The sequence below is a fragment of the Callithrix jacchus genome, chromosome 18 (assembly GCF_049354715.1).
Source record: "Callithrix jacchus isolate 240 chromosome 18, calJac240_pri, whole genome shotgun sequence".
Classification (NCBI taxonomy): Eukaryota; Metazoa; Chordata; class Mammalia; order Primates; family Cebidae; genus Callithrix; species Callithrix jacchus.
The window spans coordinates 46,570,407-46,595,552 of NC_133519.1; the positions used below are offsets into that span (position 1 = coordinate 46,570,407).

Sequence of the window (25,146 nt, forward strand, 5' to 3'; positions counted from 1 at the left end):
TTCCTATAGAAAAATATTGAGAAATACATTTTTTAACGACTATAATGAAACTGCCAAGGACAAGAGTTATAACATCTTTCTGGGCAAGGTAAAATGAGTTGGAAAAATAGATGAAACAGAAATAGAATGCTAAAATGCAGATATAGTTGTAATCTGAACTTGGGTAAAATAGCACAGTACTATGTGGAATGAAACTGGTCCTTGAGAGCCTGTGGCTATACATTGGCTAAACGTAATAACCTAGAACTCAAGTTTGATTAATGGAATGAGTGTTAAAAATAAATAGGGCAAATTTCACATAAGCTTCCCTCTTTCATACATAGGAAAACCCTTGTTAAACTCTTCCTCAAGGCTAAATACAGAATGCGAGATTCAGATATATGTCAATTTGTAGCTGGCTGACATTGTTTCAGCCAGGGAGTTGTATATCAAGCTGATAGGTGTTAAACAATTGCATAACATAGTTTTTGTAAAAAAAAAAAAAAAAAAAAATAACTGCTTTTGTCACAATGTATTGCAACTCATGACCATAAATGTTTATTTTTTTAAGATACATTACTATGCCTCAGGAGATGTGATGTTTCTATTCACAATAATCAGAAGTACAAAGGGAGAAAACTAAGCCTCAAATTGAAACATATTCTTTTTAAATGTGCTCATCAGATTCAATGTGGATATGTAAATCTGTATGATTTCCTCACATTAGAAATGAACAGATGTACTTTCACAAGAAGTACAGTAAATCAGCTTTGTAACTTTGACAAAAGTTTTAGACTGTTACTGTTCTGCATATAGTAGTTTGGTGAGTCAATTTCCTAAAAGATAAATTATTTTTAAAATAAAAGCATTGGCATTTTGAACAAGACAATCATTGGCTGTATGGTACTGTCTTTCTCATTTCAGGATTGTCAACAATAGTCTTACTAGAGATACAGCAGTCATGCTCCTAAGAATTTACTTAACTGATTTGAAATAATATGTCCACACAAAGCCTGTCCATAAATTGTTATAGCAGCTTTACTCATAATTGCCAAAAACTGGTTGCAACAAAGATGTCATTTGATAAGAGAATGTATAAAAACTGCATTGTTGTTATACAATTGAATACTATTTAGTGTTTAAAAAAAAAAGAATGAGTTTAAGCTGCCTGAAGATATGAATGGAAAGGTGAAGGAAAAGAAGCAGATTTAAGTAACCTTGGAGACGAATGAAAACTCAGACAAAAGACAGCAGGCGCTGTACTCTAGTTGGTAAATGCATTTTTCCATGTACAGGCTCACAACTCTGAAACTGTGAACGATTAAGTAATGGATGGTGTATGGTGGGAAACAGATCTCATCATTTGAGAAGGATTCATGTGATAGTGTATTAATTGAGATACCTAAGTATGAACTTACGCAGGACCTAGAAGCAATGAAACCCTCAAACCACTGAACATGAATAGCACATAGATCTTATTTCCTAAACAACTTGCCAATAAAACAAAGGACTCTTGAGCTAATTCTAGGGCTGGGGCAGGAAATATACAAGATGAGCTTGGAACATCTCATAGTGCCAGAAATTGAGGAAGTTTTAAAAATCTACAATGATTATATAATGTCACTTACAACTGGTTTAGCTCGCAATGACCAAAGTAGAATGATTTGAACAAAAAGTAAGTTACCACAGCATTGGGCTATAGACCCAAGTGTAAGTTAAATATTTACAAGTCTGTAACAACATACATATATGCAGAAAGGGAAGGGAAGGGAAGGGGAGGGGAGAGTAAGGGAAGGAAGGGGAAGGGAAGGAAGAGTGATGTGGGGAGGGAAGGAGGGAAGGAAGGGGATAAAGGAGACAACCAGGCAATCAAGGAGGGAAGGAGGTGAAAAAGAAGGAAGGGAGGGGAACAGAAAACTCTTGCAGAAGAATTCCAAATAATTTATGTAGATATTCTTCCTCTAGCAAAACTCTCTATTTCATAAATGATGGACTGTGCATAGTGACTTCCTTCAAAAGAGTGCAATATGGAAAATAAGAAAAAATGATAACTTTATACTTGAGACATCTGACAAGCACTAGCTCAACTAGGTGATCAAGTCAATGTACACAGCAGTAAATCATGTTGATTCTATCTACCCTTGATAAGTTGTGATGAGAATGGCAATTTATGTCAGTGATCTTCCACTACAAGACCCATAAACCGTAGTCTAATAATGAGAAACCATCCCAAATAAACCTCAATTGAAGGACATTCTTTAAAGTTCAACATGCATATCCTTCAAAATGTTAAGGTCATCAAAAGCTTAATAGACTGACAAATTGTTACATTCCAAAGAAGTCCAAGTAACATTTGAATTTTGTGTTATAGGTTGGCGTGGCAGAGAAGCTTAGATTCTGAAAGATAAAAATATACAGTGCAGCTGAGTTTATGGGCTTAGATAATGTCTGCACACAACCTGCATGTTCACAGCAACAGATTTAGAGGATTTCAGATAGACAATGTTTCTCAGGCACGATGGAGGCTTAAATTTTACTTCTAATAACTTGATGCATGTTCTTTAATGTTCTTCAGTGTCTCTTAAGCAGTGTTGAAAATGACTTTTCCCCTTTTCAAAGGTCATTACATAAACCAAGTAAAGTAATGAATAAAATAATGCTTTGGAGACTTTAAACTGCTACATTAATAGTGTATACCTTTTGAGCTATTATTATTTATTCTTATTATACAATATTTATGTAAATGTTGGCTGCCATCATCCTGATATCTTTTATATTTTTTCCAAGGTAATTCTGACTTCAGTCTAGTTGTTCCTCTGGGGATAAGATATAGCATATCTGCAGGCATCTAGAAGACATTCTCCTTTAATGGATGCCTTTCTTCACTAACTTAATTACGTTTCCATAAATATAATAAAGTTTTGGTATAAAATAAATGGCTTATTAATTTCATTTTGAAAACTTCCTGCAATTTTACAAACAAATTTACTATACTTTTTAAAAAAAATCATGAGTATGCATGGAGCCACACTTTGTATGACGCTTATTATAAATACATTCAAACTCTTGACAGTTACAAAGATTACATTTGATATGCTATGATATATACCAGAATAACATTGTTATGCATTAAAAATGTGATTTAACAGTAAATTATATTTAGGATTTAAAAATCTGGAAAAGAGCCTGGGGCTCTCAGCAGTTCCCAGGTGATAACATTCTGAATATATGAATAAGAAATATGAAAATCCCCAAATAAAGGGAGACATTTGCAGGTGAGTCAGTCTATATAGAGGCGGAAGTAAGGAAAATTGAGATCTGTAAGCAAAAATAAAAAACTAGGCAACATTTTAGTGCATATAATGCAATGCAAAGGCAGCATGTTCTGAGGTTTTGTTGTCATTCCTATTATTTGTTTCACTTAGAAATTGTTGTAAATTCAGTGTCCAAAGAATTGTAACCATTCTCATCCATTATAGGATATTTTCACATTATCTGTGATGAAATGACAACAAATATTTTGCCTTACCGAGGTTTGAGGCTTTGCTGGGATTTCTATTAACTTTAAAACAGAACACATTCCATATTTGTGGAAACTATGGTGAAGCAGTTAAATAACAAACAGAATCAAGATAATACATTTATTCTGTCTCTTCTTACCAGGGACTAAAATTTTTCTAAATATGAAAAACACTGAGCATGAAAGAGATAAATTCGTGCAAGGGATAGTCAACAAATATAAATATAAAAATTTGATTCAAATTTAAAATAGATTATGTTCCAATGTATCTTTGCGCAACAGCCCCACCCCACAGACACATCTCTCTGTTTTCCCATTTATGCTCTTCTTTATGAAGAGATAAAGCAGCAGAAATTGTTTTTTCTTCATTTCTACTAAAGGAAAAAAAAACTGGATGCATGCACAGAACACGCAGGTTTGTTACATAGGTATACATGTGCCAAGGTGGTTTGCTGCACCTATTGACCCATCCTGTAAGTTCCCTCCCCTCACTCCCCACCTCCCAACAGGCCCAGGTGTGAGTTGTTCCCCTCTTAGTGTCTATGTGTTCTCAATGTTCAATTCCCACTTATGAGTGAGAACATGCAGTGTTTGGTTTTATGTTCCTGTGTTGCTTTGCAGAGGATGATGGCTTCCAGCTTCATCCATGTCCCTACAAAGGACATGATCTCATTCCTTTTTATGCCTGCATAGTATTCCATGGCTTATATGTACCACATTTTCTTTATCCAGTTTATCATTGATGGGCATTTGAGTTGGTTCCATGTCTTTGGTATTGTAAATAGTGCTGCAATAAATAGACTTACGCATGTGTCTTTATAGTAGAATAAAATCCTATTCAGTAATAGGATTACTGGATCAAATGGTATTTCTGGTTCAGATCTTTGAGGACTCACCATACTGTCTTCTACAAGGGTTGAGCTAATTTACATTCCTCCCAACAGTGTAAAACCATTCCTATTTCTCCATAGCTTTGTCAACATACATTGTTTTCTGATTTTTTAATAATTGCCATTCTGACTGACGTGAGATGGTATCTTATTGTGGTTTTGATTTGCATTTCTCTGATGATCAGTGATGTTGAGCTTTTCTTCATGTTTATGGGCTGTGTAAATGACTTCTTTTGAGAAGTGTCTGTTCATAGCCTTTGCTCACTTTATGATGGGGTTGTTTTTTCCTTGTAAATATGTTTAAGTTTCTTGTAAATTCTGGATATTAGATCTTTGACAGATGGCTGGACTGTAAAAATTGTCTCCTATTCTGTAGGTTTCCTCTTCACTCTGATGATAGTTTCTTTTGCTGTGCAGAAGCTCTTAAGTACAATTAGATCCCATTTGTCAATTTTGACTTTTGTTGTGATTGCTTTTGGAATTTTTGTCATGAACTCTTTGCCTGTGCCTATGACTTGAATGGTACTGCCTTGGTTTTCTTCTAGAGTTTTAATGATTTGGGGTTTTACATTTAAGTCTTTATTTCATCTTGAGTTAATTTTTATATAAGGTGAAGGAAGGGGTCCAGTTTCAGTTTTTTGCATATGGCTAGCCACTTTTCCCTATACCATTTACTGAATAGGAGATCCTTTCCCCATTGCTTGCTTTTGTCAGGTTTGTCAAAGATCAGATGGTTGTAGATATGTGGTGTTACTTCTGAGGCCTCTGTTCTGTTTCATTGGTCTATATGTCTGTTTGGGTACCAGTACTAATGCTGTTTTGGTTACTGTAGCTTTGTAGAATAGTTTGAAGTCAGGTAGCATGATGCCTCCAGCTTTGTTCTTTTTACTTAGGTTATCTTGGCTACATGGGCTCTTCTTTGATTCCATATAAAATTTAAAGTAGTTTTTTTCTAATTCTGTGAAGAATATCAATGGTAGTTTCTTGTAGATAATATTGAATCTATAAATTACTTTCATAGTATCGATTCTTCCTATCCATAAGGATGAAATGTTTTATCATTTGTTTGTGTCCTTTCTTATTTCCTTGAGCAGCGGTTTGTAGTTCTCTTGAAGAGGTCCTTCATATCCCTGGTTAGCTAGACTCTTAGGTATTTTACTCTCTTTGTAGCAATTGTGAATGGGAGTTCATTCGTGATTTGGCTCTCTGCCTGCCTATTGTTGGTGTAAAAGAATGCTTGTGATTTTTGCACACTCATTTTTTTTCCTGAGACTTTGCTGAAGTTGCTTATCAGTTCAAGTTTTTGGGCTGAGATGATGGGGTTTTCTAAATATGAAATCACGTCATATGCAAACAGAGATAACTTGAATATCTTCCTATTTGGATATCCTTTATTTCTATCTTCCTATTTGAATATCCTTTAGTTCTTTTTCTCTTGCCTGATTGCCCTGGCCAGAACTTCCAATACTCTGTTGAATAGGAGTGGTGAGAGAGGGCATCCTTGTCTTGTGCCAGTTTTCAAAAGGAATGCTTCCTACGTTTGCCCATTCAATATGATATTGGGTGTATGGAGGTTTGCCATAAATAGCTCTAATTATTTTAAGACATGTTCTATCAATACTTAGTTTGTTGAGAGGTTTTTAGCATGATGGGATGTTGACTTTTTGAAGGCTTTGTCTGCATCTATTGAGGTAATCATGTGGTTTTTGTCTTGGTTCTGTTGATGTGTTGGATTACGTTTATTGATTTGCATATATTGAACCAGTCTTGCATCCCAGGGATGAGGCTGACTTGATCATGGTGCATAAGCTTTTTGATGTGCTACTAGATTCTGTTTTCCAGTATTTTGTTAAGGATTTTCATGTCGATGTTCTTCAGGAATATTGGCTGATGTTTTCTTTTTCTGTTGTGTCTCTTCCTGGTTTTGGTATTAGGATAATACTGGCTTCATAAAATGAGTTAGGGAGGAGTCCCTCCTTTTCAGTTCTTTGGAATTGTTTCAGAAGGAATGGTACCAGCTCTTCTTCGTATTTCTGGTAGAATTCATGTATGAATCCATCTGGTCCTGGGATTTTTGGGATTGTTAGGCTATTAATTATTGCCTCAATTTCAGAACTGCTTGTTGTTCTATTCAGGGATTCAAATTCTTCCTGGGTTGGTTTTGGGAGGGTGTATGTATCTAGTAATGTATCAATTTCATCTAGATTTTCTAGTTTATTTGTGTAGAGGTGTTTATAGTATTCTCTAATGGTAGTTTGTATTTCTGTGGGATCAGTGGTGATATTCCCTTTATCATTTGTCATTGTGTCTATTTGATTCTTCTGTCACTTCTTTAGCAGTCCGTTTTGTTATTTATTTCAGAAAAATAGCTCCTGGATTCATTGATTTTTTTTTTTTGGATGGTTTTTTTGTGTCTCTATTGCCTTCAATTCCTCTCTGATTTTATGGTAATTTATGGTCTTCTGCTAGCTTTTGGATTAGTTTGCACTTGTCTCTCTAGCTCTTTTAATTGTGATGTTAGAGTGTCAGTTGAGATCCTTCTAGCTTTGTGATGTATTTAGTGCTATAAATTTCCCTCTTAACACTGCTACAGCTGTGTCCCAGAGATTCTGATACGTTGTCTCCCTGTTCTCATTAGTTTCAAAGAACTTTTTATGTCTGCCTTTGCTTTTTTCTTTTTCTTTTCTTTTTTTTTTTTTTTTTTTTTTTTTTTTTTGAGACGGGGATTTGCTCTTGTTACCCAGGCTGGAGTGCAATGGCATGATCTCGGCTCACCGCAGCCTCCGCCTCCAAGGTTCAGGCAATTCTCCTGCCTCAGCCTCCTGAGTAGCTGGGATTACAGGCACGCGCCACCATGCCCAGCTATTTTTTTGTATTTTGAGTAGAGACGGGGTTTCGACATGTTGACCAGGATGGTCTCGATTTCTTGACCTCATGATCCACCCGCCTCGGCCTCCCGAAGTGCCGGGATTACAGGCTTTGGTGAGCCACCACACCCGGCCGCCTGTCTTAATTTTATTATTTACTTGGGGTCATTCAGGAGCAGGTTGTTCAATTTTTATAAAATTTTGTGGTTTTGAATGAGTTTCTTAATCCTGAATTCTAATTTGATTGCACTGTGGTCTGAGAGACTATTATGATTTCAGTTCTTTTGCATTTGCTGAGGAGTGTTTTACTTCCAATTTTGTGGTCAATTTTACAGGAATTACCATGTGGCACTCAGAATAATGTATATTCTGTTGATTTGGGGTAGAGAGTTGTGTTGATATCTAATAGATCCACTTGATCTAGCCCTGAGTTCAAGTCCTGAATATCCTTGTTAATTTTCTGTCTCATTGATCTGTCTAATACTGGCAGCAGAGTGTTAAACTCTCACACTATTGTTGTATAGAAGTCTAAGTCTATTTGTAAGTCTCTAAGAACTTGTTTTATGAATCTAGGTGCTCCTATATTGGGTGTATATATATTTAGAATAGTTAGCTCTTCTTGTTGAATTGTTCCCTTAACCATTATGTTGTTAATGCCTTTCTTTGTCTTTTTTGATCTTTGTTGGTTCCAAGTCTGTTTTCTCAGGGATTGGCATTGCAACCTTTGCTTTTTTTTTTTTTTTTAACTTTCCCTTTGCTTGGTAAATTTTCCTCTATTCCTTTATTTTGATCCAGTGTGTGTCTTTGCATGTAAGATGGGTCTCCTGAATGTAGCACACTAATGCTTCTTGACTCCTTATCCAATATGCCAGTCTGTGTTTTTTAATTAGGGCTTTTAGCCCATTAACATTGAAGGTTAATATTGTTATGTGTTAATTTGATCCTGTCATCATGATGCTATTTGGTTATTTTGCACACCAGTTGATGCAGTTTCTTTGTAGTGTCATTCATCTTTATATTTTGTGTGTTTTCACAGTGGCTAGTACTGGTTTTTCCTTTCCATATTTAACACTTCCTTCAGGAGCTCTTGCAGGGCAGGCATGGTGGTAGCAAAATTCCTCAGCATTAACTTGTCTGGAAAGGATTTTATTTCTCCTTTGCCTATGAAGCTTAGTTTGATAGGAAATTCTGGGTTGAAAAAAATCTTTTCTTTAAGAATGTTGAATATTAGCCCCCAATCTCTTCTGACTTGTAGCATTTCTGCTGAGAGGTCCAATGTTAGTCTGATGGGCTTCCTTTTGTAGGTGACTTTGCCTTTCTCTCTGGCTGCCCTTAGCAGTTTTTCCTTCATTTTGACCTTGGAGGATCTGATGATTATGTGTCTTGGGGTTGATATTCTTGTGGAGTATCTTAATCGTGTTCTCTGTATTTCCTAACTTGCATGTTGACCTGTCTTGCTAGGCTGGGGAAGTTCGCCTGGATAATATCCTGAAGTGTGTTTTTCCAGCTTGTCTCCATTCTCTCTGTCTCCTTATGGTACTCCAATCAAATGTAGGTTTGGTCTTTTTATGAAGTTCTATATTTCTTGGAGGCTTTGTTCACTCTTTTTCATTCCCTTTTCTCTATTTTTTTCTGCATATCTTATTTCTATAAGGTGGTCTTCAGACACTGATATCCTTTCTTCCACTTGGTCAGTTCAGCTGCTGACACTTGTGTATGCTTCATGAAGTTCTCATGCTATGTTTTTCAGCTTCATCAGGTCATTTATATTTCTCCCTAACAGGATTATTCTAGTTAGTAATGCCTCTAACTTTTTATCAAGGTTCTTATCTTCTTTTCTTTGGGTTGGAACATGCTCCTTTGGCCCATGGTAGTTTTTCATTACTCATCTTCTGAAGCCTACCTACTTCTGTCAATTCACCCATCCAATCCTCCATCCAGTTCTGTGCCCTTGATGGAGAGACGTTGTAATCACTTGGGGAAGAAGAGGCACTCTCTTTTGGGGTTTTCAGCATTTTTTCATTGATTCTTTCTCATCTTCCTGAGTTGGTCTAGTTTTGGTCTTTGAGGCTGCTGACTCATGGAGGGGGTTTTTGTGGGGGCCCTTTTGTTTTTGCTGTTGCTTATGCTGTTTTTGTTGCTTTCTGCTTGTTTGATTTTCTTTTGATAATCTGGTCCCTCTTCTCTATGGCTGTTGTGGTTTTCTGGAGGTTCACTTCAGCCCTATTCATCCGATTCACTTCTGTGCCTGGAGATGTCATTCAAAGAGGCTGGAGAGCAGCAAGATGAGTGCCTACTCCTTCTTCTGGGATCTATGACCTTGAGGGACACGAACCTGATGCCAGTATAGGGTATCTGACATCCCCTGTTGGAGGGTCTTACCCAGTTGGGTGACACAGGGAGCAGGACCTGTTTAATGAAGCACCTTATCCCAGGGTTGAGAGGAGGGTGCGTTTTGCTGGGGAGAAACCCTCTTGTCTGGGCTGCCAGGATTCCTCAGAGCTATTAGGAAGGAGGATTAAGTCCGTTAGTCCACAGAGACTATGGCCATCCCTCCCGCTAGGGGCTCAGGCATCAGGAGATCCTAATTCTGTCCCTGAGCCTCTGGCTGGAGTTACTGGAGATCTTGCAGGGAAGTCCTGCCCACTGAGGAAGGATGGGTCAGGGTTAGGCCTGAAGAGGCACTCTGGCTGCAGACTGCCGTAGCTGGTGCGTGGGGCTGTGGGGACAAGTCTTGGGATGAAGCCGTCCAGCCTCCCTGGCTTCAGCAGGGGTACACACAGCCTGGAGCTATAGAAATGGGTGCTGCTCTTCCCCCACTCAGGGAGCTTAGTGTGTTAGGTCATTGCAGGTCCCAGTGCTGGCTGCTGCCCGTCCCCCAAGGAGCTCAAAGGGCTTAAACAGCAAGCAACTGCAGCAGCTGATGCTGGTCATCTCTCCCTTGGGGCATTCAGTAGGCTTAAGCAGATTCCAGCTGAGTGGCTGTACAAATCTGCACATTCCAGGACTGTGATCCTAGGCCCCGGTCCTATGGGTTCACAAGTGGGATCTTCCAATTTGTGAGTTGCACATGGAAAAAGCAGTTTCCCCTGCTGGATAGCATGCTCACTCACTGGCTCCCTTGGCTTGGGGGAGGGGGTCCCCTTCCCCATGTGGCTCTCAGGTAATCCCCACACCATACTGCTCTTCCTTCTCTCTATGGGTTACACCAGCCTTCTAGTCAATTTTGATAAGAGAACCTGGATACCTTGATTACCAGTGGAGGACTCACATGCTTATTATGCTTATTTTCATTAGGAGTCTCATAACGCCCGTACTTCTAGTGGGACATCCTGGCCTCGTCCCCAGCAGCAGAAATTAACACTCACCTATGTATGTAACCAAATGCAGGTCCAGATGCTCACCAGTTGCTGAGTCTAATTAATAACAGTAAGGCATGGTATAAAGAAAGTGATTTTATTAACCAAAACTCGTAAAGGAGAAGTGGCCAGATTCCCATCCAAAGCAACCACTTTGATTTTGGGGAAGAGGACAGGAGTTTACAAGGTGAGAACTTGATCAGGACAACATGCAAAAATTGTGCTGAGTTGTCTATGTGTCTTGTTCTGTTCTTGAGTCCCAAACCACCTTGATCATGGGCCAGTGTCATCTCACCAATTGCCAGGTTGTTAATCAACCACCTTGAAAATGATCTCTGGAACTTTGTAGCTGGGTCTCCAGGCTGGGTTTGTCTCAAGATTAATCCTAGAGCTTTTACAAAGGCAAATAAGTATATTCTAGTGTATGGTTAGATACATGTGAAAGGAGTATATATGGTGAGAAATGAAGGGACATGGAGTCTATTTTAAGGCTAAGAAAAAGGCTTTTGATGTTTATTTCAAGGTTATATCTTGAAACCTAGTAGAAAGAAAAAAAAAAAAGTTTTAAAATGCATTTTGAAGTTAAGCTGCCCAGTTACATGCATACAATTAAAAATTATAATTTTTTAACACAGAAACAAATTTCTATATAAAATAAAATTTAGGTAATAAGGAATATTATTTACAGCCTTTTTATAGTGGCAATTTGTTTTTATATACAGCATGTGTGTACATATATCTATATATATAACAGTATATAATAAATATGCTTTATATTTCTGCACTAAATGATAAAGAAAACTCATGAAATGTATTATTAGTAAGGCATCACATTCTGGTGCCATTTCAGACCGAATGACTCCGTTATTTCTTTTAAGGCAGATCTGATATCACCAATTTCTCTCTTTCTCTCCGTCTCTCTCTCTCCCTTTCTCCCGAATAGGAAAATCTTCATTCCTCTTGTCTTTTTGAAGGATACTATTGGTAGTTGTAGAATGTATGTCTTCAGTGTTTAGCTAATGAATTCTTTTATGAATGTCTTTGAAAGTGTGTGAATGTTTCTATTTTCTGAATATTCAATTATTCCTTCCTCAGAGCCTTAGGATTGCTATATAGTTCTTTTTTACTCTGGGCAAGTTTGCATTGCCTCTTCAATCAATGTCTTGACCACACTGGCTCCATCTTAAGTATTGCCTTTATCTACTTCATAGAAAATTCCCGGGCATTTTTAACACACAATTGTTTTCTTAGAAACAGACTTGGGTTGCGTAGTGACTTACTGCCACTAGTTGATTCAAACAGATGCTCTCTTTTTTGATGACTCAGACATCAGTTCACTGAATCCCTCAAACTGCAGAATCATTTTTTACTCTTGAGATGGTTTCACTAAAGTCCCATCTGTTTTGACTGAAAATTGCATCAGAAAATAAGAATTTGACTGACACATTCTCTGATGTTTCCTAGGTTCATTTTCTGTCGTTCCTTAAAAACATATGTTTCACATATGCTCTGTAGAATGCCATGTCATCTAAATATAAAATTAAGACACAACCATCATCTGATATCATCCCTGACCTTGTCAATATATGCTTATTTGGTGTTTTGTGTATGTTATAATAAATGCAACATAAAAGCCTAGCATTAAAAAATTTCTCTTCATACATTTATGGAGCTATATGGTAAAATAGTGGATTATATTTTAGTTTCAAAATATGTGTTTTTTTCCAATCTATTTGTCCAAGTTATTGTTGTAATAATGGCATAATTTATGCAAATCTAAGCTGACAAACTTAAGATGTTCGAGCATCCATATTTTCTACCACACCTACTATTAATGCTCAAGGTATTTTTGAAGTAGAAAGACAGTGAATGTGTTTTTTGAAAGCAATTACAGAGAGCATATTGTATTTGAAGGTTTCTGTTCTAAATTATTTTTAAAGTATATGTTTTCCTATTTGTTTTCAAAATGGATATAAAAATAGAAATATTTTTTCTAAGTTTTGAATGATATAACTTATAGAAAATAAAGCCATCATAAAGATCATAAAGCAAAAATTATATTTGGCATCATTGCTAACTAATTATGACAAAAGTTGATTTGAAAATCGGATTCAAACTAAAATTTTAGGATTTGTCCTGATGGCCTTCATTTCTGCAGAGTTTTAGCCAGAAATTCACTTTTTTAACAAGCTAGACTTTGTCAGGCTATGCAAATGATGAAAGAAGCATAAAGAGGAAAAGCAGGCCGGGCGCGGTGGCTCAAGCCTGTAATCCCAGCACTTTGGGAGGCCGAGGCGGGTGGATCACGAGGTCAGCAGATCGGGACCATCCTGGTCAACATGGTGAAACCCCGTCTCTACTAAAAATACAAAAAATTAGCTGGGCACGGTTGTGCGTGCCTGTAATCCCAGCTACTCGGGAGGCTGAGGCAGGAGAATTGCCTGAACCCAGGAGGCGGAGGTTGCGGTGAGCCGAGATCGCACCATTGCACTCCAGCCTGGGTAACAAGAGCGAAACTCCGTCTCAAAAAAAAAAAAAAAAAAAAGAGGAAAAGCAGTACAAAGAACAGGAGGAAGGGAAGAGGGGAAATGTGATAAAGAGGAGCAAGAGAAGAATGTGGTCTTTCACTAATGAGCTTAAAATCTGACATACATGAAACAGAATGGGAGCTACATAATAAATATAAATCAGCTACAATTATTCACTTTTTATTAAGTAAAATTTATCTTTTCATTGACTTCTAAATTAGTCAATTCACTTAAATAACTTCTAATTAATTGTTACTAGTGATTCATTTGTGATTTGACTTACTTGAGCAATATTTTATTTCAGATGCTTTGTCAATTGTTTTAACAATGACCGATTTTACATTTGCAGGCAATGTTACAGATAATTAAAATGCAAATAATTTAATCAACCAACTCTTAACAATAGTAAAGCAATAAAGTAGTACATTTGGGAACAATGATCCAAATAATAAAGGTCTAAATTTGCCTTTAATTGATATTTGCAAACTTAAATGGGTATTGGTGTTCTGAACCAAAAATAAAAATCTAAGTCGCCAATTTGACTGAATGGAACCCTCTTGGCCAACGGGATCCCAAAGAAATCTGAAAATCTAGTTCAGTTCATTACATGGAGGTCAGACATGCCTTATTACACTCTCCTCTTAGAGTTGAGGCACAACTGATCAGCAAAACATTAAACTAAATACTATAAAACGGATAAAACAGGCTGTTTGTAGCAATAAAATACCCAACTCCAACCAGACTGATATACCATCACATCACAGATAGCAGGCCTCAAGAAAATCAAATTATTTTATCTCAAAATATATTTTCTTTGATATATTTTAAAATGGTCCTGCAAAGCTATTTCCTCTGGGGGGAATTTACATTCTGTAGAGAATCTCCTTTTGTTTCTATGTTTTTTTTCTTTTTTTTTTTTCCCTTATCCAGAAAAGATTTAACTAACAGTCTGACACCTTTTAAGGTCTGATAAAATACATTTATCATCTACTCTCTCTAAGGCCCGCTACAAGGAGGCTTCATCTATATAACAAGAGCCTTGGCTTCCACAGTCCTCCTTAAGTCAAGCATTTCTTTATGCTGTCTTCAACTCTTCAAGCAAAGTTTAACTCTTTCAACCAATGGCTAATCAGGAAATCTTTAAATCCACCTGTGACCTGGAAGTCCCCTTGCTCCAAGGTGTCCTACTTACCTGGACTGAATCTAAGTGTTCTTACACGTATTGATTTTAATATTTGCCTTTAACGTCTGCTGCTTAAAATGTATAAAACCAAGCTGTCACCCAACTCTTGAGGCTGTATCACAGGACTTGGTGACTCACCCATGGCTCAGAAACCTCTGCTGTAAAATATTCAAACAGGTTTGAATATTCTACATTTTGGCTTTTTAAATGAACAATGTTTTGTGGAACATTTTTTTTTCATGAACAACATTTAAGATTTAAAATACACCTGCATTTGGAAAATAGTTACCTATGGATCAGGATCAGCAAAAAAAATTCAAGCAAAAGAGCCCTGAGAAAACTATTATGCAATATCCTTTTATTCAAAGGCGTGGATTCAATATTTCTACTCTACATCATATTTATAAAGACAGAGTTAGACAATAAAGAATGTATGTGAGACTGTTTTTTAAATTCTACCTACACGTATACATATATCTATGCTGAATTTTTCTCTATGGCTCTGCTTGGAAAGTGGAGACCACCATTGGAATATGGCTAAAGTTCGTAAGGACCTTGTTGGGGGAATTGGAGAGAGACAGCCAGCAATCAGCCAACCATCAGATGCATAAGTGAGGCAATGCTGTTATCATCCTACCACCAGCTGTTCTTCCAGACTTTCATAGCCATGTGAGAAAGCCTATTAGAAATCAACCAAGGTGTTCAAGAACAGAATATATTAACATAGAAAAAAACAAACAATTATGTAGAAAATGTGTTCAATACATTATATTAAACAGGAAAATCCCAGATGAGCATACCAAATAAATAAGAAAATATACATACACTCACTAGTAAATAGACTGCAAATTGCTATTGAAATATAGTGCTTTTTTATCTTCAATAGGGTTAAATCAAAAACATGTATACAACTTTGAATGAGCCTTCACCCCATCCATGGTGCTTGATCCTCCTTTGCAGGCTCAGCACCATGAACCTGCAAAACATTGCTAGTGGTTTTCTACAGTATTTACGGCAGACTCTGAGATTCTTATACTTTACTCTGACTTCTTAATATATTCAGTGGATTCAGAAGACAAAGTTAGCATCCCACGTTAGTTTGCTATGTTACCAGAACTTTATTTTTTACATTAAAAATATTATTTAATAATTATAATAAATAGATTTTAGGGTCTTTTATTGTCAATATTTAGTTTTACTCCAAAGTAAGTAAAAAGTACAGCCTAGGGATATGTTTATTTATTTGTATATTTTCTAACCTTTAAAGTTTATTGGTATTTTCTTCAGTAAAAAGCGGAGTTAAATTTGCAAATGTCAGTAAATGTGATGTGGATATAAAATAATTTGTTCAAGTATAGTGTTTCATGCATTTCTATATGAATATATTATTTCTTACTTCCATAGATTTTTGGGGTTTAGAATTTCATTCCTGCTAGTTTTGCTATTCAATTCTGTACTTCACAGGTATTAGCTTGTCCTGAAAGAAAAAGTTTCAACGTATATTGACTTAAAAAGAAATCAGACCTATTCTTCATTGATTTTCTTTACAATCTGATAGCATGATTTTAAATATTTAAGTAGATTATAAAGCAGTAACAAAAAGATACATCTTCATGCAATCCAGACTGGGAAGTAAAGGGAAGGAGAAAGAGATCAGTTAATGAATACCAAAATACACCTGGATCAACAGAATACATTCTAGTGTTTGATAGCACAGTAGGGTAATGAAAATTAAGAAGAATTGATAGTATATTTCAAAATAACTAGAAGAGATTTGAAATGTTCTCAACATAAATGATAAATGTTTGTAGTAATGGATAACTCAATCACCCTGACTTAATCATTACACATTTTATTCACATATGAAAATAAAACCTGTACCCCATAAATATGTACAATTATCATATATACATAAAATAAAATGTAAAAGTACAGAAAAAAGATACTTAATTTTCACAAATAGTATAGGTTTCTCTTTAATGTCGTTGGATAATATTGTATGAATATAGAGTGCTCCCTATGCCAGCACATAAACACCACAATTGAATGTAAAATATTTGAGTTTAATCTAATGAATGAGCAGTAATTAAACAGGAAAAGGTGTTACATGGGCATTCTAGGCAGAATAAATGACGACTAGAGAGAAAAGGAGAAAACTGCAAGGTGCATGGTGTCATTCGTTATGTTTTCAATTCATGACATTAGCAAAAGAATTGAAACTAAACTGGCTTATACCATAAGGAAAGCTATTGATTCTTTACATACCAAAGTCCATTGTTATGTTTGGTCTCAGTGCTAATTAATTTAGTGTCATTTGTTTTTACAACCACTTCCCAGGTTGAAGCGATTCTCCTGCCCCAGCCTCCCAGGTAACCGGGATTACAGGCACCTGCCACCAAGCCCAGCTAATTTTTTGTATTTTTAGTAGACAGGTTTTCACTATGTTGGCTAGGCTGGTCTCGAACTCCTGACCTTATGATCTTCCTGCATCAGCCCCCAAAAGCACTGGGATTACAGGCATGAGCCATCGTGCCCAGCTGAAAACAAGTTTACACAGTACACTTCATTGTTAATTTTTCTACTGAACAAGATTGAAATAATGCGTATTTAATACCAAGGAAATCATAATGTTTTAATAAAATATACTGTTTTTCATTACCTTATTGTATGTTGGTAAGCATCTGATTTTAAGCAGAGTAGTCATTAACCTTTTAGCACTATATAATGCAACAGTAATTTTTTTGTACGTATTATAAAATCAAATCTGTGTATTATGGAATTAGAATACTATTTTAACAATGATTCTGTAATTATTATCAATTAGATACATTCTTTAAGAATCTTTAGATTTTAAAGGATATTGGTGAAATAGCCTTTATAAAGAAGAAGAAAATGTAAAGCAGACTAGTGGGTTTTATTTCCCAACCTAGTATTCTAATTTTAAATTTTTTATTAATGTAGACTGTATAATATTGATTATGACTGGTGAAGATTGTACATTCTGAATGCTAAGTTTTTCTAAGTCCTCTCAGCATGCCTCACAGGAACTTAGTAATAATCTGATCTTCTCCCTTATCTTTGATGACATGTATGATTTTTATTTGTTGAGAGTAATTTTTTAGGTCTTCTACTCCTGATTATCTCTCAGAAATGAAAGAACAAAAGTAACGGGACATACCAAATGCAGCAATCTGTTGCTGACATACAAGTCTTAATGCAAAGTGAACAATATTCTTATCCTCCTAGTGCCAGATGAGAAAGGAATATTTCGTGAAGTGAAAGCAAAGAAAAATGAGCATAAAATTGAAATAGTGTTAAAATGCCATGAACCAAAATTATATGTCATCTGTGAGACATCAAGCGTTTGAAAGACATCAGTAGGGCAAAATAGGTAATGAAGTATGAGTAGCAAGTCAGAGCCAGGCTATTTCCAAAACTTAATGTAATCATTACACTGTCTCTTTGATTACATCTCTTTTGGCTGATAGATTGCTTGCAATCTATTGATCACTTTGATGTGTTTTTAAATTAAAATTACTATCCACAAAGTAGTCATTGATTGATGGTTGATGTTTTACTTTCTTTGTTCTATGGAGTGTTTCTAAAGAAAGAAAATACATGTGCCTTGAGATGACTTCAGAGATTATGCCAGATTATCATTCAGTTTCAAGTATATTCATGTCAATATTTGATTACTGAACACAATAGTTAGAAAAATAGAAAATATAGAAATTTAAATCTGAGAAAATGACCTGAAAAATTCTTCAAATTTTCCTGCAGAGCTGCAGTTAAATAAGCAGATAGTAGTATTTTTAGAGACACATTCCAGGATGAGTGTTTGACATAGTAGATTCATGTGGATGAAAAGAGTAGTAGCAGGTATGCAGCAGTGAGAAGCCCTAGGCAGTGCTACCCCTTGGGAGTTAAAATAAAGCTATGATTCTGAACCATTTTGAAGGCATGTTGTATCAACTGTGTAAAGGAGAGAAGCTCCTCAAGACCATGATAACAGACTTGCTGCATCTGGTCATTAGTGGCAGTGCCCACAGTAATTTAATTCAAATAATAAAAAAATAGGATTAGTCTTGGTCTGAGAGTCCTGTAGGAACAATTTGTACAAGATGCATATGTAATAAATGATTGTGGTACATTATAGCCCAGAAACTGAAAATTACTCTGCATCTTACAGGTATATTTGCTTTGTTTTCTCTTGAATAAGGTGTCTATATCATGTAGTGAGCGGGTCGTAATGCTATCTGTACAATTTCTGACAATTATTTCACCTCTCTGAACCTTATTTTTCTGAAAGAAAACAGGCTTTGGAGCTGAATATATCATATCAGAATTTCAAATGAAGATGTTAACTTTACTTGTCTAATAGACTTATACAAGTCCTGTAAAAATCTCTAGGTACAGTTGCCCTCATCTGAAAAAAAATAGAGCTATAGCATCTAGCTTTCAAGTATTTCAAATATGCAGATCATAGCTAGATTTACTATATTTGATACTGTGAGTTCTTGATCCCATATCGTTGAATCAGAGTTGGCTTCCAGTTGCTCTAAACAATGGGTCATGGAGGAGGGTTGCTAGATGACTTCTGCGGCTGTCTCACAAATGGCGTGTAGCTTTCACCTGCTTGTCTTGATATTCTCACTATCCCGAGGGTCCCTCGCTGGATATGCCATTTTAAAACTCAGAACACATGTTGTACAACATCCAACCTAATGGATTGGCTACACGTTCCTTTCAGTCTAGAGTCCCAGATGAACCGGTTTTTCAGCCTTCTCAGCCGAGATAGCAGACACATAATTGAAAGACCTATGTTTAAAGTGAATCCTCTAGTCTCAATGATTTCAGCCCTGAGCCACTCATTTCTTCTTAAGTGACCCATGGATTTCATGAGCATAATAAAATGCACATTGTTTTGTGCCACTAAGATGTTACTATATTAATAATTCATAGAGTTATTGTGAAATATCAAATGTATAGAGGTTTGAATAAATGAAAAATGCATTATGAATATTATAAAAATAAGATGTATAAAGTTATATGATTTCCTAAGCATAGTGGACAAAGAAGCATTTCTAAAAATAAAATTCTGTTTATGAATGATGAATTGAACCAGAGAGCCTATTTTAAAGTTAGGAGGCTTTAGACTATGTCCTGTTATTATGAGCTTGATATTATAAGGCATGTAACATTCTCTTGTTCCAAGTGCTCATTAATGCCATTATCAGAAACAAATGCTAGACTAACTTTAGAATTAAACAATATGGAATATGTAGTTACTCAGAACTGGATTTCTCTTTTATTTTGAATGTCATTTATTTACATCCTTAAATGGGGGTTGGGATAGAACTTAGTTCTAGTACCGAAAGCATGCCAATATGTTGAAAATAAAATCTAAGAACTAATGCTCAGGAACAAATTGCATTCCACACTGAAAGCAAAGCTGTAAGGTATTCCAAGAGAGAGCTGAGATGCATATTACTCAAGTGTGCAAAATGACTTCTTCAGGAGGATGTTGTAAGAGTTGAATACTAAATTGGCCAAACTACAACAGACAAATCGTATGTTACATCAGAAGTAGACACTTTAGTTTCATGACTCATTGACTCAGAAAACTGTCTTAAAGGTATTACGGAAGGAACAGAAAAAGAAGCAGAAGCACAATGAAAAATAGGATATCTATCACCAACTGTGTCAGTAGGGGTGAAAAAATAGTATGATTCATGGAATTGTAGAAATAGAGAATCCAATTTATCAGGAAAAACTTCTCGTACCCGGCAGTTTTTTGACACACAAGAAATTGCAGTAACAACATTTTCTCCCTGAGTTAAGATCCCAGCATCTATGAAGGATAACATAGTGATCAAACATTAGAATAAAAGACTTCTGTGTTAAACTAGTATTTTAAAGATGTTATAACTTTCTCATGTAGTTATTTGTTATATAATAAATTTGATATTTAAACCACAGCATATCAAATAAACATGCAAATATAAATAACTCAAATTTGATAATAAAATAACTATCTAGTTTAGAATATGATTTTATAAATATGGTATAGAGTGTTTCCTGGCTCAGATAAAAAAAAGTATATCCGAATTACTTACCCTAATAACATATTTAATTTCTCATCATATTACCAATATGCATCAAATACAAAATATATGTATAGTGTGTATATATAACAAAAAATTGTGTAATATGTTTGTTATTATATAAATGTAATATTGTGTAATATAGATACCCTATATATACCCTATATATATACATATATATAGGGTATATATACAAAATGTAATATATATATAGCATATACATACAGAAATATATACACATATAGAGTATATATACAAAAAATATATATATACAAATTCAAATATATATATATATAATGCACATTCACATCAACAAAGTTATAATAGTTTTCAAATTATTTTTAGATGCAAGAACACTCAGGAAAGAACAAAAACAAACAACATTGCCTAATTTTGTGACAAAAAGAAAGCCTTGAGCTATAAATTCAGAATAAGCACATAAAATAGAAAGCGTCAAGTCAGCCCTATTTTTATTGATATTTTATTCCTTGTAACTTGAGAAAAGTATAGGAAATGTTTCAGGACAGTTCAAAGAAGACTCAATTTAATACAGTAACAAATTCTAACACACATCAAGCAATTCTCTGATGATGTTTTTTTTCCTTAGTGAAACTGAAATGTAAATATGCTAAGAGAGGGTAGAAATAATAGTACAATAACTGTGTTTGTCTGTGTTGGAAAAAGAACACGTAAAACTATGCAGAGAGATTATATTTTCAACTAGTGTGCAGGTGATTCAAAAAGAATTCGGCATTGAAAATTATATGTCATTTATTTATTAAATATGAACATATAGTTAAGCAAATTTTTAAAGGATACTGACTTTACCATAATTGTATAAACTACCATATGTACATCTTCTTCCAAGGGTAAACCTTAATCCCATAATCAAATGCAGTGCTTTTAAAAATTACTGTATGCATTTTGAGAAGGGAAATTTAAAAATAAGTTTGCTCTTGGTATTTTTCTTGCTATACATCAAGATAAGAGTCAACAATTCTAAACACTGAGAATTAGACTAGGAAGATGATCACCCTCTTAATTATTAGGAGACTGTAATTTTCTAAGAATGAACACAACGGGATTCTCTCTACGAATTGCTGTAAGCATAATGTCACATAGCTGGAGGAAGGATTTAAATGTGCTGCTTAGGATGCTGTCACAATATATGAGTACATGCGGAATGAGAGAGACGTTTTTATTTGTTGAAAAACAAATATGTTTTAGGCACTTTGCCTAAAAGATAGAAGATAAACTATAATAAATCAGTTATTAAATTTCAGTGTAATAACTGTTATTACAGATGTTGCAGAGATTCAAAAAGGCAAAGAATGAATATTGCACTCATATTCAGCTGTCACAGAAAGTCTCCTAGAAGAATACAGATGGCTGAAGAGTTCCTAAAATGTCAGAAGTAGCTAGGTGAAGCAAGTCTTGGGGCAGGATTTGAAGGTAATTTAAAAAAATTGATGAATCAGACAATTAAGAAATGACATAGGAGATTTAAGAGCTGAAGATGAATGTCTGAGTGACATCAATTTAAGGGATAATTAAATAAAAATACACAACAGAGTAATAAAAAACATTAATATATGAAAAAATAAAATTATCCAAAGGGAAGCAACAGAAGTAATAGTGGTTTGAAACATTAGAGACACTTCAGTCAATGTAAAAGACAGAGCAAATAAGATAAGCACCGGGAATTGTCCCCTTGTTTTGATAAAATGTGACCCACAGGTAATCTTACCAGAGATGTATCAGTGTTATCACATTAAATCAGAGTTAGATAAAACAGTTGGCTTCCATAATATATTATAGGTAAGAAATTAATGGCAGGAAATATAGATACATTTTTATTAATGAAATAAAATCAGAGATACTACAGAAAATAGAGTTTTCTTTGCTTTTAAGAGGAATTATTTAAATATGCTGATATTATGAAAGACAAACTCTAGTATGGAAGGAGTAGTTGAAGAATTAAGGATAAGAAGATTATTGATTTAAGCAGAGAGTTAACTCTGGTTGTGAATATGCATGTCTCTTCAGTGAAACAGAAGTAAAATGTGGAAAAAGACAGATACAGATTGTAAATGATAAGAAATAATGAGTATTACTAAGTCTTCACATTTTCTAAGTTGTAGGGGTTATAAAAACCTTTTTTTAAAATTTTTTATTGCATTTTAGGTTTTGGGGTACATGTGCAGAACATGCAAGACAGTTGCATAGGTACACACGTGGCAGTGTGTTTTGCTTCCTTTCTCCCCTTCACCCACATTTGGCATTTCTCCCCAGGCTATCCCTCCCCAGCTCCCCCCCCGCTGGCCCTCCCCTTTTCCCCCCAATAGACCCCAGTGTTTAGTACGCCCCTCCCTGTGTCCATGTGTTCTCATTTTTCATCACCCGCCTATGAGTGAGAATATGCGGTATTTCATTTTCTGTTCTTGTGTCAGTTTGCTGAGAATTATTTTCTCCAGATTCATCCATGTTCCTACAAACAACACGAACCTTTATGATAGTAAAGAGACAAGAAATTAATCTGAACACAAGAGAAATGTTGGAATAACCAATGAATAGAATATGAGAGAGAACTGCATTTTATTATGTAGTAGGATTCCTGGGCATTCAAAATTAGTTGTCCTTTTTCTAAAGATATTCAGCAATTTAAGTATTATAACAGATGGGTCAGATGGTAGCACCTATTGAGGTTGTTTAAAAGAGGATTACTGAGTAGGTGGGTCAGAACCAATTCTGCATTCCAAGAAGCACTCCTTTATGTAATGAGAATTTCTGAATACTCTACCCAAGGGTCACCTACTCATGATGTATTTAGAAAAATAATAATATACTTATTGAAGACTTTCTTGGAATTTAAAAAAGTAGTCAATAAACTGAGTCTTTTCAGTATGATTTCTGTGCCATTAAGCAGATGATATGAACAGTCTAGAAATATTCTAATGTTCAACCACATGCTGTAGTTGATTTAGAGGTATCAGAATCACATCTTAAGATGATTAAATTCATTACGATCTCTCCTTAATTATAATATAGCTTCTAATAAAACAACGTGATAATTTTGACTTTCTGCAAAAAGAACAAGCAGTAACACAACTAATTGAGTATTCTGGGATGTTTACCATTTATAATATCCACTATAAATTAATTAATTAACCTTTTGTTTATTGATTGCTCCATTGAATGAATAAGCAGATTGATGCTATTTCTCAACAATTTGAATTGGTTTGTGTGAATACATAAAATGGAGTTTTCAAACTTGCAGATATAAAGACAACATTCTTTTACGTGTCTTTCTGTTAAATTAGTAATAAAATATGACATCTTAAAATGTGGAATTCTAAAATTAAAGTCCTATTATGATTATAGTAGATAAAAATATAAAAGAAAATTGGAGGGTAGCCAACAGCAGTCCTTTCTTCATAATAGTTAAGAATTTTTTAACCAAAATATTATAATCATAACAGTGTAGTTTAATTTGAAGATATTTAACAGTTTAAATTAATATTTCATAATTGTGATAATAGAACAGGCCTCCAAATGATTCATGGACAATGCAGGTTTAATTAAATTGTTAGCTAGCTATAATATGGCAAAATCCCAGTGTCTTGGCTTAATACAAGTTTATTTGCCATTCACACAAAATTCACTAAGTTCCCAGTTCCTAGTTCCTTTCCAGGGAAACTCCCTGCAGGTAGTCACTCTACAGTCTACTTATTTTCTACTTTTCTGATTTCACTATCCTCACATCAAAACCACATATATGATCACTACTTCTCAAGCAGTGAAAACCTACAGAATTACCCACCAGGTATCAAGGGTTTGTACCTATAAGTGACATTGACTAAAACAAGTTACATACACCAACTTCAATAAAGTGAGAAGGTGAAACTCTCCTGTGTGTCCACGGGGAAGAGAACCGGAAATATCAGTATGCAACAGTAATGTTCATCACACATATATTCGTGACATAAATTCATTTGTTAATATTCATCTGTTTCAAGATGATACTTTTTAAAAATTAATTTTCACTGACCATCTTTTTCTACAGTGTTAAAGTTAAAATCATTTAGTTATTGAACTTTCCTTCCTTACAGCCTTTTTAATTATTTCTCCATATCCCCAACTGTTTATTTGTCTCTCTTTTCTGTATCAACTTCACTGTTTTGCTTTTCTATGTTCCCTATAAGTCACTACTTTTTCTTCCTAATTATTTTAATTCTTTCTGAGCTATTTTTGCCTCATTCTTTTATTTTCCCTACTTTATTTTTCTTAGAGAGCATAATAACTTTCAATAACAATTAATGTTTTAATAATTATTTTAATAACTTATTTATTATACATGGTTAATAATGGTTCATTGAGCCCTAGAATTTATAGAATGTGTTATAAATTATCATAAGCAGTATAATTTTGTCAAAAATATACACACACACATATATGTAGATATATATAAGCAGATAAATTGTATATTTTTATATTTGTTGTAAAAGTTATCTTTCCAAGCAGAAGTAAGAATGTCAGTCTACTACAAAATATCAGAAATATTTTCAACCTTTGTAAGTAGAATTTCTCCCTCACAACATATAATAAATTCCAAATGCATTAAAGATATACAGTATATCTAAAATTGGAATTTACCTTTAGAATATCATCATGAAATATACAAATGTGTGTGCATACACAAAAATACGTATATTTGTG

At 34.8% G+C, this 25,146-nt stretch overlaps 1 protein-coding gene across 11 annotated transcripts in view; it reads left to right on the forward strand.

The window, feature by feature from the left end:
- The window catches only part of LOC144580101 (uncharacterized), an 852,895-nt gene that overhangs the window by 23,643 nt on the left and 804,106 nt on the right, over positions 1–25,146 (forward strand). For 3 of the 11 annotated variants that reach the window (XR_013529026.1, XM_078355146.1, XM_078355145.1), the window contains exon 2: positions 21,734–21,882. The exons of the other annotated variants lie outside the window; for them this stretch is intronic. The gene's annotated coding sequence lies outside the window, so the exon portion shown is untranslated. The remainder of the gene's footprint in view (positions 1–21,733; positions 21,883–25,146) is intronic. 11 annotated transcript variants of the gene reach the window in all.